Below are 14,803 nucleotides of genomic sequence, written 5' to 3' on the forward strand. Positions count from 1 at the left end.
AAGTCATAAAATATAACTATACAAAAACAGCTCCTTTAAAAATATAAACATCTTGATTGTTGTTTCTCAATATATTCTTAATAATGTTGTGTATTATTTATATTTATTTATGTATATTATTTACTTATATTTAGAAAGTCGGGAGAATTAAATCAAAGAAACTGGAGGAATAAACTGGAAAAAAACGGCTCTAGACAGGAAGACTTGGAAAAATCTGGAGGAGGCCTTTACTCGATGAGAGATCCTATAATAATAAAAACAATAATGATAAACCGAAATGCTAATTAATATGTTTATATTTTTATCAAAATGCATGTATAAAACTTATAAATTTATAAACAAATATATTTTTAAGGATGAATAAAAGGCATTTTTATTTTTATTTATTTAATTTTATGTATGTACATAAGTAATTTTACTACAAACTGTCATAACCATAATATTAACACCAGGAACAAACATATACTTATAATGCCTACTACTCGGCTAAGTTTTTTTATTAAATATTTTATGATATAAGGGAAGAAAAGAGTATGACGCTTAGCTGATGATAATTGATACGGCCAGCCCATTACAATGCAGTGCCGCTCAGGATTTTTGAAAAACCCAATAATTCTGAGCGGCAATACAATTGTACTCGTACCTTGAGACGTAAAATGTTAAGTCTCATTTGCCCAGTAATTTCACTAGCTATGCATGGCGCCAAGAAATTCAAAAGAATTGTTTAAAAACGTTTTTATTGTAAAGGTGACTGACTGTAACATAAATGACTTAAAACATCTCAGTAATTCAATACAAATTGAAATATTTTTATTCAAAATAGGATGTGACAATCACTTACTAAAAGTCAAAAAATTACAACCCATACTCGTAATATATTTCCTATTTGTCACACTTCGGGTACGGAAATATAGAGAAAAAATTGATTTTTGAAGAGTATTCCACATTTAAATAAAATACTTTTTAATGGATTAAAGCGGATGTAATTGTACCTATGTTTTTGCGTACAATTACAAGCGTTTTAATCTTCGAAATATTATTTTATTTAAATAAGTAGCGTTAATCAAAGAAAATTATTATAATTCGTACAATCAATAAAAAAATGTATTTAATAGTATTTAAGAGTAAATTTCTCAGCTGATTAATTGTAAAGTAATTGTAAAGCCAGAATTACATTATAATTTACACAACATTAATGAAACCACGATAAATTAACATTTAATACTGGGCTGGAGTTTGCTATAATAATAATTCTACTAAATTCTTTAACGTGGCTAATAAAGATTTACCGCTACGATAAAAATAAAAATAAAATAAAAAATAATTCGAGCCATACCTGCGAATGTTGATCTAACACGGGTCAGACGCTCGAATTTCAGTCGTGTGATATTTCATTCTTCTGTCTCGGATAGCAAGTCACCGGCGTATTGAAAATTGAATTTTCCTCAACGAAACACTTTAATTATTTTTAGCATGCTTAGCTCCGTACGTAGCATGTTCTTTGACACATCATTATGTTGTTTAGGTGTGTGTGAATGTATATATAAGCGTGTACATATTATGGGTTTCAAATTTATCAAGTTCATATCTTTAAATGAGTTTACAAAATGTGTTTTTCTTTCATTACGATATGTTTTGAAATTAGCTATTGGAATGAATGTCTTTTACAGGTTATTTTCAACTAATTTGATTAAGGTTCTTCAGAAATAGCTCTTATTTTTCCATCAGAAGTTATATTAGGTTCAATGGATGAGTAGCAGGCACTTGATAGTTTGTAATGTAAAATTTTAATCGTTTAACCAAATTGATGTGTACATTGAATCTGTATATATTCTAAGAACGAATGATTAAAAATTTTTTGGTTTGAGTAATTTATCTCACTTCTAGGATTTGATATACAAATTTAATTTAAATACTAAATTTGATGGATGATGCGAGATTCGAAGTCGTACGCTTGGACTTACTCCTCAGCGCTCCGATTTGTTGAGGAAGTGACAATATGTTTAAAATTATTGGTATATAATTCTTGAGGTTCATCTGAAATATATTAACATAGAAACTAATAAGTTAAATCATTATAAATTTAAAAAAAAAATCTTTAAATGTAATTCTACCAGTATATACGTCTAGATGTGTAAAGACGAAAGAATTTAATAAGTACAATTATCCCGGTGTGTTACATCAAATTATCGTAAAATAATTAGTTGATAACCAAGCTCAATCCTATCAATAAATGTGATTGTAAAGTTAAATTATATTGGCACCCGGATATATTTATTTAATTCACAATTAAGTAGGAAAGGCAATCGAAAGAACTGTCTCTGCCAGCCCACATCATGAAAAAATCACAAGTTGATGTTGCTGCGATTATCTTACTATGAATTTGCAATTTTTTTCCTTGTGAAGCTTTGACTATTATTTATAAATAGTATGATCCCGTAATTTGCTTTCACTAGTAAGGTTTATTTAAACGTGGCATCAAAGAACGGTTTTGTATGGTATTTCTGAGTCTAAAACTATAAGCAGTAAGCCAAATTTATACCTATATCTAATAATTTGGCAAAGACTTGAGAAATACGTATAAGGAAATGAATGTACTTCTCGATATAAAACACACCACCAACCGGAATAAACTATGCAATTACAATACAATTTATTTCACATAAGCATCTTAAATGCTAACATCAAATTATAGATCAATATCAGCTCATTTTATAGTAAGCTGAAGAAAAGTCTTACGTTGAGCCTTTCCCTCCAACACAGAAATATCATTCCTTGAAAAAGAGCCTGGCAAGGCTATGCTAACGAGGGTATTTTCGTATTACCTCTGAGCTTGGTAATAAAATGGAAAAATAATGCTTTGGATTTTTTCAGAAAACTTCAATGGGAAGCGTTTGGATTTGAATTAAAAACTCTAGGGGCATCCTTTTGCTTAAAATGGGAAGTAGGTGACCGGTTATAAAAAGGTTTACTGTGGACGAGCCTAGCCTATTCCTGCCTTGCTGCCATAATTGCTGACTCTAATGTTAACGGTTTACTTATTCTAACTCCTAACGAAACATTGACGTCTAATTGATTGGTATATTGCTCTATAACCATTTCCTCATAGTACGAACGGTCACCGTGTTTACCGACCGAGTACAGAGTATCTAACAACTCACGGAGTCGTTTGCCAAATGTCTCCGCATCTTCGTATTTATTCCTACGGGTCCGCGTGAGCTCCTGCATCACCTGGATTTCATTGCACGGTTCTCCTAAAAATCTAATTAGAGCGTTTTTAATGGAGTCCCACGTTATTAACGATTCTTCGTAGGCTATTGCATCAAAAGCGACACCTCTTAACTTACTTTTTAATAAATATACCTATAAATGCCGGGTGAACCCAGGAGGGTTCACTTATAAGTTGTATAATATTCTCTACTTCTCTAATATAAAAGTTTAATAACTTTGGGTTCCCATCATACCGTGGTAATAAATCGGCAAGGAAATTAAAATCCTTATCACATTCACTGAAAGACATTGCGTTTCGGATTACACTATTGCTCTACTACTCGGTAAGTGGGGGGAAGATGATGTCAGGCCTCGGTGGTGTATATTGTAGTGAGTAGTGAGATAGAGCCAATAGCGTACGCTCAGGTGTGTGGCACTGGGCTACTGGCGCGCGTCATCCAGTCCGATCATACACGTCCTCGCTGCCTCTAGTTCTGCCGACGTACAGGCTAGAGGTGGATCCATGTGAACTTTCAGGTGGTTCGTCTACCCCGGGCAATGTTACAGTCCTTATGAGTGTCACACATCCTCACCTACCTTATGGCTGTATTAGCGAATTATGAAGGGCACGGGCCAATTGTTGGCGCCTTAAAACCGACTTTCTAGATAAGGGAGACAACCCCGACAGAAAAACCAAAGTGTAGCCTTAACCGGCTACCCCAGACCGTAAACCTGCGGTCATGTTTTGCAGGAACGGGGGTCTGTGAGACTGAACCCAACGCTCAACAAAGTCGGATTGAACAAATCTTAATAAAACAATCCGAAAAGATAGATCAACTCATTCAACAGATAGGTACTCTCTTAAACCTATTGACGTCCGTTGTCTCTAAACTACATTCGTAATCCCCTTACGTATAGCAACGTGGAACATCAATGGGCTGTCATCCAACATACTTGAACTTGAAGAAGTAACTAAAAATAATAATCTTGACATAGATCTTATCTCCGAGTCACATTCCTCAAAAAACAGTCTCTACCGAATGAAGGATTTCAACATCTACTTTACGCCTCATCCTGACATAGGCAAAGCTCATGCGGGCACCGCAATAGCAAAGATCAAACCTTAAACATACCGTGCTGGAGTCATACTCCACCCAACATATTCAGGCTACTACCATAAGACTTGATGACCAAGCAGGTCCGCTTACAATGTCCGCCGTTTACTGCCCACCTAAGCATAAAATAACCTGTCAAATGTTTGAAGACTACTTTTCTCACCTTGGAACCAAATTCATATCAGGAGGGGACTGGAACGCTAAGCATACATATGGGGTTCTCGCATGACTCTTCCTAGAGGCCGAGCGCTTAAAAGTTGCTTGGATAGTCTCCACCTCACTCCAATATCCTCGGGAGAACCGACGAGCTGGCCAACAGATATTAACAAGACCCCAGATTTGTTGGACTTCTTTGTAACCAAGGGGATCAGCCATCTTTACTCCACTGTAGAATCGAGCCTCGGTTCATCTGGTTATACGCCGGTAATCCTCACCTTAAGTACTTAAGTCATTCATGCCGAGCCATCTGACTCCTTATCTAATGGAAAAACTGACTGGCATGGCTTTCGTAATTTCTTGGACGAATATATCCAGTTAAATGTTCGTATGAAAACTCCGGAGGATATTGACAATGCTTGCTTGTACCTCACAAACCTGATCCAAGTATCGGCGTGGAAAAACTCACCAGTCTCCACTTGCCTTCCAAAGATGTCACTACAATTAGCAGATATTAAAGAAAGCCTTCATCTCTCTCTCTCTCGAAATCTCGCCATCATGCAGATAAAACCGCCTTCAACCGAGCAGCAAAACAGCTAAAGAAGCTATTGCAAGAACAGGCAAATTCTTCATTCCGAAATACTCTCGAAAGATTGTCACCTCAGATAAAGGGCGAAACGTCGCTTTGGAAAGCTGCTAAATCCTTTGCAAAGCCGGAAGAACATCACGCTCCCCTCAAACAATCAAACTCATAGGCTCGAACGGACGCTGAGAAAGCAGAAGTATTTGCCAATTATCTTGAAAATGCATTCAAGGTGCATGATGGTGGCGATGAATCTGAGATTGATAAAGTACTTGGACAAGATCTCCAGCTATGCCTGCCTCTCCGACCCACATCTCCAAAGGAAATCGCGTATGAGTTTAGACGACTGAATTCCAACAAGGCACCTGGATTTGATTTAATTACTCCCACAATTCTTAAAAGTCTTCCCAGAAAATGCATAACATTTCTTGCCTCACTCTTTAATGCTACCTTGAGAACTTCATATTTTCCCATAATCTGGAAAGTATCGAAAATTATTATGATTCACAAAGCTGGAAAACCTTGAACCATGAAGCTTCATCATTCCGACCAATAAGTTTAAGTCCAGTGATATCAAAATTATGGGAAAAAATATTTTTAGTCCGCTTGAATGATCTCATGGTAAACTGCAACATCATTCCAAAGCAACAGTTCGGGTTTCGGAAACAGCACTCGACAATTGAGCAAATGCATCGGGTTCATCACGAGATCAGACGCTGCTTTGAAATGAAACTTTTCTGCTCTGCGGCGTTTTTAGACGTTCACCAAGCATTTGCCAGAGTCTGGCACAAAGGGCTATTGTACAAAGTTAAAGACAAACTTCCACACTCTCTCTACCTCATCATCAAGTCCTACCTCGAAGACAGGCTTTTCCAAGTGAAACAGAGAGATGTCAGATCTACGCTACGAAAAATTGCCCTCCTGTCAAACTTGGCTCTGATGTTCTGCCAGATTCTGAGAAAGTGAAATACCTAGGCTTTAACTTAGACAGAAGATTCACCTGGATTTCTCACATAAAGAAGAAACGGGATGAAATTTATCATAGGTTCCGAAACCTTCACTGGCTCATGGGTAGAAACTCTGTCCTGTCTACTGACAATAAGCTTCAAATCTACAATGCTGTATTGAAGCCCATCTGGACCTACGGAATTCCACTGTGGGGCTCTGCCAGCAAAAGCAACATCATGCTCATCCAACGTGTGCAAAACAACATCCTGCGTACCATCACAAGTGCCCCATGGTTTTCCAGAAATTCAAAAGGAAATACGCTGATTGCCTCTCGGTTCACCCAAATACCCTGGCTAATGATCTCCTAATCCGTCCCAGAGCGATGAAAAGGCTGAAAAGGAAGGATGTGTTATAGGAAGGCAGACGAGACACTGGTTTCTTTGTCTAAACGTCATACTCACCCAACTCATCCGCTTATAGTCTTGTGACTGATCGCAGATCCGACTTAGATAAAAAAAAAAAACTACTCGGTAATTATCACCTAGATACACCTTTTTCGTTACTAAGTAAGTGTAACCCGTTATTTAGCGATATTAGCTGTACGCAACGTTCTTTAACTTTTATAATAAAATATATATAATACTAGGACAGTAGATATTGCAGGATACTTGAATAGCGAGAGTACTCACCATATCAGCATCTGCATCTGCTGTCGAGTGTTGCCCAGCGCGTGAATTCCCAATGTTCCGGGTCTTCGTGCGCGTTGATGATGATGTCCCAACGACCGACGAGGTTCTTTAATTCTTGCGGTTTAGCGGCTCGAAAACCACAGCTACTTTACACTCGGAAGATTTTATACCGACGTTAAAAAGAAGCTACCGCGAGACTACTCGACTGCGCCAGTTTTGTATCGGGCGTCGGGAATTAAGTTTTTAAAAAGCACTTTATTTAACAATATTTAATGTTACTCACAGGTAAATTGGAACAAGACTGATTAAACAATATTACAATTATACTAAAGATATCTAAAAGACAATGGGTGCTCGATCAGCACTACGTCGGGGTACGGGGTGGCAACGTATGCAGGTTTAGCCGTGTTGGGCCTACGTAACTCTCTTTATGAATTATTAATATCTAAACATAAGATAAGAAACAAGACATTGGCTTGGTGACCTTCCATGTCATTCACACCCATACATCAATACGGTCTTTACGTTGGACCGGAATTTTTTGAGCTTAACTACATAATTTATACACGGTTGAAATTTTTGTCTCGTATTGGGATATGTAACGGTATCTTAAAAATAAAAATAATTATAATCTGATTTAATGGCGAAATTTAAACGTTTATATAAAATTAAACTTCCGCAGCTCTTAAGTGATTCTCTTCCCCCCGGACCACTGCGCGGTGCAGACGTGTAACAAGATCATTTATTACATTTCTGTTTAAATTATATTTCGTACAAAATCATTAAATCAATTACGCCAGTTGCACGGTGCAGACGTGTTAAAATTTATTATATTTGTGTTTAAAATAAACGAATATATCGTTCAAAATTCTTAAATCAATTACGCGAGTTACCAGGAGCGCATAGACAAGAAGACGTCGTCGTCGCGAGAAGCGTACTTACAAGCAAGTAAGTTACAGTAATCAATGCGCGAGCGCAGCCCCGCCTCGCTTCATTAAGATTGGTGAGATCGTGACCCGCCTCCTTACATTTTGTTGACACCCTCGTAGGCGTAGCTGCTGATACTTCTATTCACAAGATTTGCACACATTATAAAACATATTTTTGTACTCCCGTAGCACTATGGATTCGGATATGACTAAATCCGCGTCAGATCCTGATATTCAGCTGACGGGAATTGTTACTAATACTCCGCAAAGATATGTGTTTCCACGCTTAAAGCGATCTAGAGATGAATTTAATGACGCAATCACTAAGCAATTGGACGAACTCAGAGATGATATGCGTCAAATGATCTCACGCAGCTCGCATACAAATGAACAGGAGCTTAAGCGGGTTACAGCGGCTCTGAAGGATATACAAGAGTCCAACCTTAGTATCGGAAAATCGATGGAATACCTCACACTGCAAAACGAAGAGTTTAAAAAGAAGATAGCACAGTTGGAGAACCAATCCAGAGAAGACAAAAAGTATATAGCTGTATTAGAGGATAAAATTGAAGACCTACAGATGGGAAGCCGCAAAGCTAACTTTGAGATAAAAAACGTGCCTAAAAAGCAAAACGAAACGAAAGAGGATCTTATTGAAATGGCCCTATGTCTCTCACAAACTATAGATTGTAAAATAAGTAAAACCGACATCAAAGATATATTCAGAGTACGAGGAAAAAACAATGATAAACCGAGCCCAATTATTGTGGAAACCGGCTCCACATTGATAAAAACCAATTTTCTAAGGCTGGGTAAGTCTTTTAATGTGAGGCAGAAAAATAAGTTATGTTGTAAGCATCTTGGCCTAAAATTCCAAGAAGACACACCGGTTTTCTTAGGAGAACATTTAACGATGAAGGGCTCACGGCTACATTTTCGTGCTCGCGATCTGGTAAAATCAATGGCGTACAAGTTCTGCTGGACGGCATATGGCAAGGTCTTTGTGAGGAAGGACGAGAACTCCCCAATAATTCGGATCAGAAGTGAAGAGCAAGTTCACCAACTCCTTTTAAGAAAATGACTATCTGTTCTTGTAGTCATAAGATATCTGGTTAGTCATAGTAGTTTAGTTCATAAATGTAGTCATTCTTGTTATACATATATAAAACTGTTACACACGTTCACTCGCAAAAAACTTACACCCAACACAACAATAAATACACCTTTCACTCTTATTTATAATCATATTTATTGCATACACACATCTTGCACTCAAACTTATAAATATTGCACACTTAGATTGTACAAATATCACTTTGGTATACTAGTACATCCTCATCATTCATTAACATACAACCCATTTTATTTTATTTACAAAATTTATTATTTTCTTTTTATTACAAATGGCTGATATAATTGAAGCTTTACAGGAAATAGACAAAATTAAAATCGCGCGTACTTTTGAATGTGATAGTTCAAATTTAAATAAAATTTTAAACGTTAATAAAAATGATTTGACTATTATATCACAGAATATCCGTAGTATATATTGCAACTTTGACGACTTTCTACTAACTTTGGCAGATTTTAAATTTCAAACTGACGTTATCATTTTGACAGAATGCAGGCTTAAAAGTAATAAACCAATACCGCAAATATCTAATTACTGTGAATATCATACCACATGGCAGAATAACCAAAACGATGGAGTAGCGATATATGTTAAAGAAGAACTCAGACATAAAGTCAAGGAAGTCATGCTATCTCAAGCATCATGTATGCAAGTAGACATATTGAATAATACAATCTTATGTATATATCGCTCCCCATCGTACACTAACACTGATACCTTTATAGAATCACTAAGTACCCATCTTGGTACATTAACAACTCATAAAAACATTGTACTAGCTGGCGATATAAATATTAATATTATTTATAAAGACACAGAATCTTCCCAACAGCATAGGAATAGATTGAACTACCTTAATATGCTGGCAACGCATGGGCTTCTCCCAGGACACACAATACCCACCAGAGATAAAACATGCTTAGATCATTTTATGTTAAAAATTAATAAAAAGAATGTTTCGGCAGATATAGCGATTCTCCATACTTCTATTACTGACCACTTTACGACCTTCTTACGTTTATCTAAACTTAAATTAAAATATAATGCTCATAAAATCAAAACAATCATAGATTATGATAAGGCCCTTAAATATCTAATAGATCAAAATTTACCTCAATTACTATTCTGTCATGATCCAAACCTACTGACTGATAAACTGATTAATATGTTAACAGAATCAATTTTAACTAACACCACCAATACAAGAATCCCAAACAATAAACGTACTTTAAAACCATGGATAACTTCGGGTATATTACGCTGCATAAAAAATAGAAATAAATTACAAAAAAAATGTCGTCAGGAACCGCACAACGTAATACTTAAAATAACTTATACTAGATACCGAAATTATTGTAATAATTTAATAAAAAAACTTAAAAGGAAATACGAAAGGGATCTTTTAGCTAACTCCATAAGCAATAATAAACTATTGTGGAAAAATATTAAATTAATTACATATTCTAATAAAACTAATAATTCAAACTCAGAATTATTCAACATAAAAAATACTGCATCAGAGTCGGTGAATTTCATAAACGATTATTTTGTTAACATTGGTACACAACTGGCTCAACAAATTCCACCTTCTGTGCAATCCTTAAAGAATGACAATAATCAATCAATACCACATTCTATGATCTTACTGGAGGCAGACGTAGAGGAGATAAACAGAATTATAATTGGTCTTAAGTCGTCTAGTGCAGCGGGTTGGGATAACATACCTACGAGCTATTTGAAACACATACGTCATGAAGTTGTACATGTTATCACTCATCTAGCTAACTTATGTTTTGAAAAAGGTGTTTTTCCTGACCTCCTCAAGCGATCTATAATTACACCGATTCATAAAGGGGGGGATAAGGATGATATTAATAACTATAGACCTATATCTGTTTTACCGTGTATCTCAAAGATAATAGAAAAGCTACTGAATAATAGGTTGGTACAATTTTTAAATAAATTTAATATATTATCTCCATTCCAGTTTGGGTTTAGACGAGGTAAATCGACAGAGGATGCAGTAGCTTCTTTATCAACTTTAGTGACAGATCAATTAGACAAAGGTAACAAATGTATTTCTGTATTCTTAGACCTTAAAAAAGCCTTTGATACCGTCTCAATACCAAACCTTATAGACAAACTAGAGAAGATCGGAATAAGAGGAACACAGCTTAAATTATTTAGAAGTTATCTCACTCACAGAACACAAAGAGTAAGGGTTGGTGAGAATGTAAGCGATGATGCGATAATATCCTTTGGGGTTCCTCAAGGCAGTGTTCTAGGTCCTACCCTTTTTTTAATTTATATAAATGACCTCTGCAACATGAATATAGAAGGTGCTCGTATACTATCTTACGCTGATGATACTGCTATTGTCTTTAGCGGAAGTTCTTGGAATGAGGTTCGACAAAAAGCTGAATCAGGAATAATACATGTAGCTAATTGGTTACAAATGAATTTATTAACACTGAATACAGTTAAGACTAATTATATCTGTTTCAGCATATCTAATCCCTCTCAGCCAAAGAACTTTGATATTAGAGTTCATAAGTGTGATAACATAATATATGGTAAAACTTGTGAATGCCCCACTATAAGGAAAGTTGCCAGCACCAAATATTTAGGAATCGTGATTGATCAGCGATTATCTTGGTACCCACATCTTGAGCAACTTACTAAGAGAATTCGGAAACTTACCTGGATTTTCAGAAGTTTAAGACACGTTGTTCCTGAAAATTCTTCAAATTCTGCAAACACGCCTAAGCATCTTCTGAATAAAATATATGTAGCGTTAGTCCAGTCTATCCTCATATATTGTATACCTATCTGGGGAGGCGCAGCAAAATCCAAATTTTTAGAACTTGAAAGGGCGCAACGTGCTTTAATTAAAATTATGTATTTTAAAAAACGGCGTCATCCCACGCACACCATCTATTCTGACAGTAACTTATTAACAGTTAGAAAGTTGTATATAGTACATACGGTACTAAAAATACATAAAACTATTCCTTATAATAGTACATTACTAAATAAGAGAATTAAACACACTGTTGCTCATGTACCTCACACCAAAACATCGTTTGCAAGTATACAGTATGAAAAACGTGCGGCCTTACTGTATAATAAAATAAATAAACTAAACAATATATATGAAAAATCATACTATGAATGCAAGAAAATAATAATTGAGTGGATAAGGTCATTTAATTATGAAGACACAGAAAACCTACTTATAGTTACGTACTAAATCTTTAAGTTTTCTTTCAAAGTAACACACACACCCACACACACACACACACTCACCAATACATACAATCACATACATACATACACACACCCACACACACACAGCACATTAAGTTTAGATTACAAATAAATAGATTTTTAGTATATTATTGTTAGTAGATTTTTTTTTCCCTTAGTTAATTAATTATGTATATGTTAAGGTCAACTTATCTATTATTACACCTCATTATTATGTTTTTGCTATGGAAGAGCGGGGCCTCCTACTACAGGCAACTCTTTGCTTAAAAGGAGACCCCAACACTGATTGTATTTTGTATTTTGTTGTAATAATAAATAAATATTTGATTTGATTTGAAGTGATATAAATAAAGAAATTTGAATAATTGTAAACCTTCACCATATTATATTCAATGTCCTAAAAGAAGCTAATTTAGTCGATTCCAAAGGTTCCTTCAGGATTAATAACGCGTGGTCTCCCACTTTGGATTGGAAATTTTCTTCTAGTAAAGGTGAGCGTATAGACTCTTAAAACAATAAAGTGATAAAAAAAAATAAATGAAAGGAAGCTAGTGAAGAAAACCGTGAGAGGAAATTGTCATGAAATAGGAAATTGTTAAAGAAGCGGTAAATTATGTGTACGTAAATAGAAAATACTTATTGGTATCAAAAATGCGAAAACTATCAACAGTTTTAGGATGCTTTTCTTATATAATTCAAATTGTTTTATATTTATAATGCACGTGCAAATAATATGTATATTTTACTCGTATGCGGTCTTTTACTCGATCCGAACAGGGCACTACGAATTTCAGGAAGTATGTAATATGTAATTAATTATTTAATTATTAATATTAAAATATTATATTTAAAAATGTTTTAATTGCAATATTTCAAAACTTCTTATTTGTAAAATTACTATTTAATACTATACATATAGTATAACAATACTATGAGTAAAAAGTGGAAATTATTTGTTCAACATTCCTGCTTACAAAGTTATGATAACTAGCTGTGACTTTTCATTTATCTTGCTATTATTATATTAATATTCATACACACAAGATTTCCTTCTGTTTATATTCGTCTTGACATCACTGTTATTAATTATCGGTCGGTACTTAGTACACCACGATAAATACATTTTCCTTTTTTTTATGGAAAAGGAGGACAAACGAGCGTACGGGTCACCTGGTGTTAAGCGATCACCGCCGCCCACATTCTCTTCCAACACCAGAGGAATCACAGGAGCGATGCCGGCCTTTATGGAAGGTGTACGCACTTTTTTTGAAGGAACCCATGTCGTATCGTCCCGGAAACACCGCACAAGGAAATTCATTCCACAGCTTTGTAGTACGTCGAAGAAAACTTCTTGAAAACCGCACTGTGGAGGACCGCCACACATCCATATGGTGGGGATGATATTTTAACATGTGGCGTGTCGTGTGAAGGTGGAATCTGGTGGTCTTATAGCGCACCTAAAGATAGTTATACTTTAACGGATATCTCGTAAGTAAATTACCATGTAATTGTTTTCTTGTTTTTATGTTAATGTATAATGCAAAATAAAATAACAATATCAATTTAAACATTGTATAAGCAATTAGAAATTATCATTCTGTTCAATCAAATTCTTTTGTTTTTTGGAAAAAGAGGACAATCAATTATATGAGTCTGTTATTGATTGTGAGTAACCACATTCTCCTGCAACGCCAGAGGAATCACTGTTTTTGAAGGTCCCCATGACATCATGAGTAAGTATAAAAAAGACAGATTTTTTAAGTAAATACAATATTTCAACAGATTGAATGTATATTGCATTATGCTGGGCGACAAATTATAATATAATAGAATTCCAATCCAAATATTTAAATATTTTAAAAACATTTTTTAAACGTTTCATTAAAATATTTTTTTAGTATTATAGGTTTTTGCCTGATTATCACTTTTGCCCTGCGTTAGCTCACTACGTGCCAGTACCTGCTTCCTCCAATTGAAAGCAAACAACGAGTGATTCGAATCAGCGACAATCAAGTAATCTCCGATCGGCTTGATTCTTTGGCGTTGCAAAGAGATGTGGTTTCTCTCTGCATCTCCTACCGCATTTATCAAGGGGAGTGCTCATAGAAATGTTGTTCGGGTTGATAATAATTAGTATTAGTATTACGTCTTTTTTATGGAATATGAGGACAAAGGAGCGTACGGTTCACCTAGTGTTAAGTGATCACCGCCGCCCACATTCTTTCGAACCATCAGAGGAACCACAAAAGCGTTGCTGGCCTTTAAGGAAGGTATACGCGCTTTTTTTGAAAGTATCCTTGTCATATCGTCCCGGAAACACCGTACAAGGAAGCTCATTCCACAGAAAGTCTAAATGCAAAATTCCATCTGCATCATATTGAGGTTTGGCATTCTACAACTTTCTGCCTCATATAGCCACTTATTGGAATCAATTACCGCCTGCTTTTTCTCCGAACCGATATGACTTGGGGACCTTCAGTAACAGAGCATACTCCCACCTTAAAGGCTGGCAATGCATGCCTTGCACCCTGGTTGTCCCGATGTCATGGGCGGTTGCTTCACCACCCCCCATTACTGTTTGCCCCCTCTTACAAAAAAAGTCTATTCTAAAATAAAATCACCTACTAAACAAATCATAATAAAAACTATTCCATCTCGCAAGGTGGACCCAACTGCACTCATTGTAGAAATTTTTATTAAATTCAGTTAAGTAGTGTCGAAGTTTTAACTAAACGTACATCGTGACACGAGATATTACATTTATAGAGTTAGAG

The sequence above is a fragment of the Leptidea sinapis genome, chromosome 8, assembly GCF_905404315.1.
Source record: "Leptidea sinapis chromosome 8, ilLepSina1.1, whole genome shotgun sequence".
Taxonomy (NCBI): domain Eukaryota; kingdom Metazoa; phylum Arthropoda; class Insecta; order Lepidoptera; family Pieridae; genus Leptidea; species Leptidea sinapis.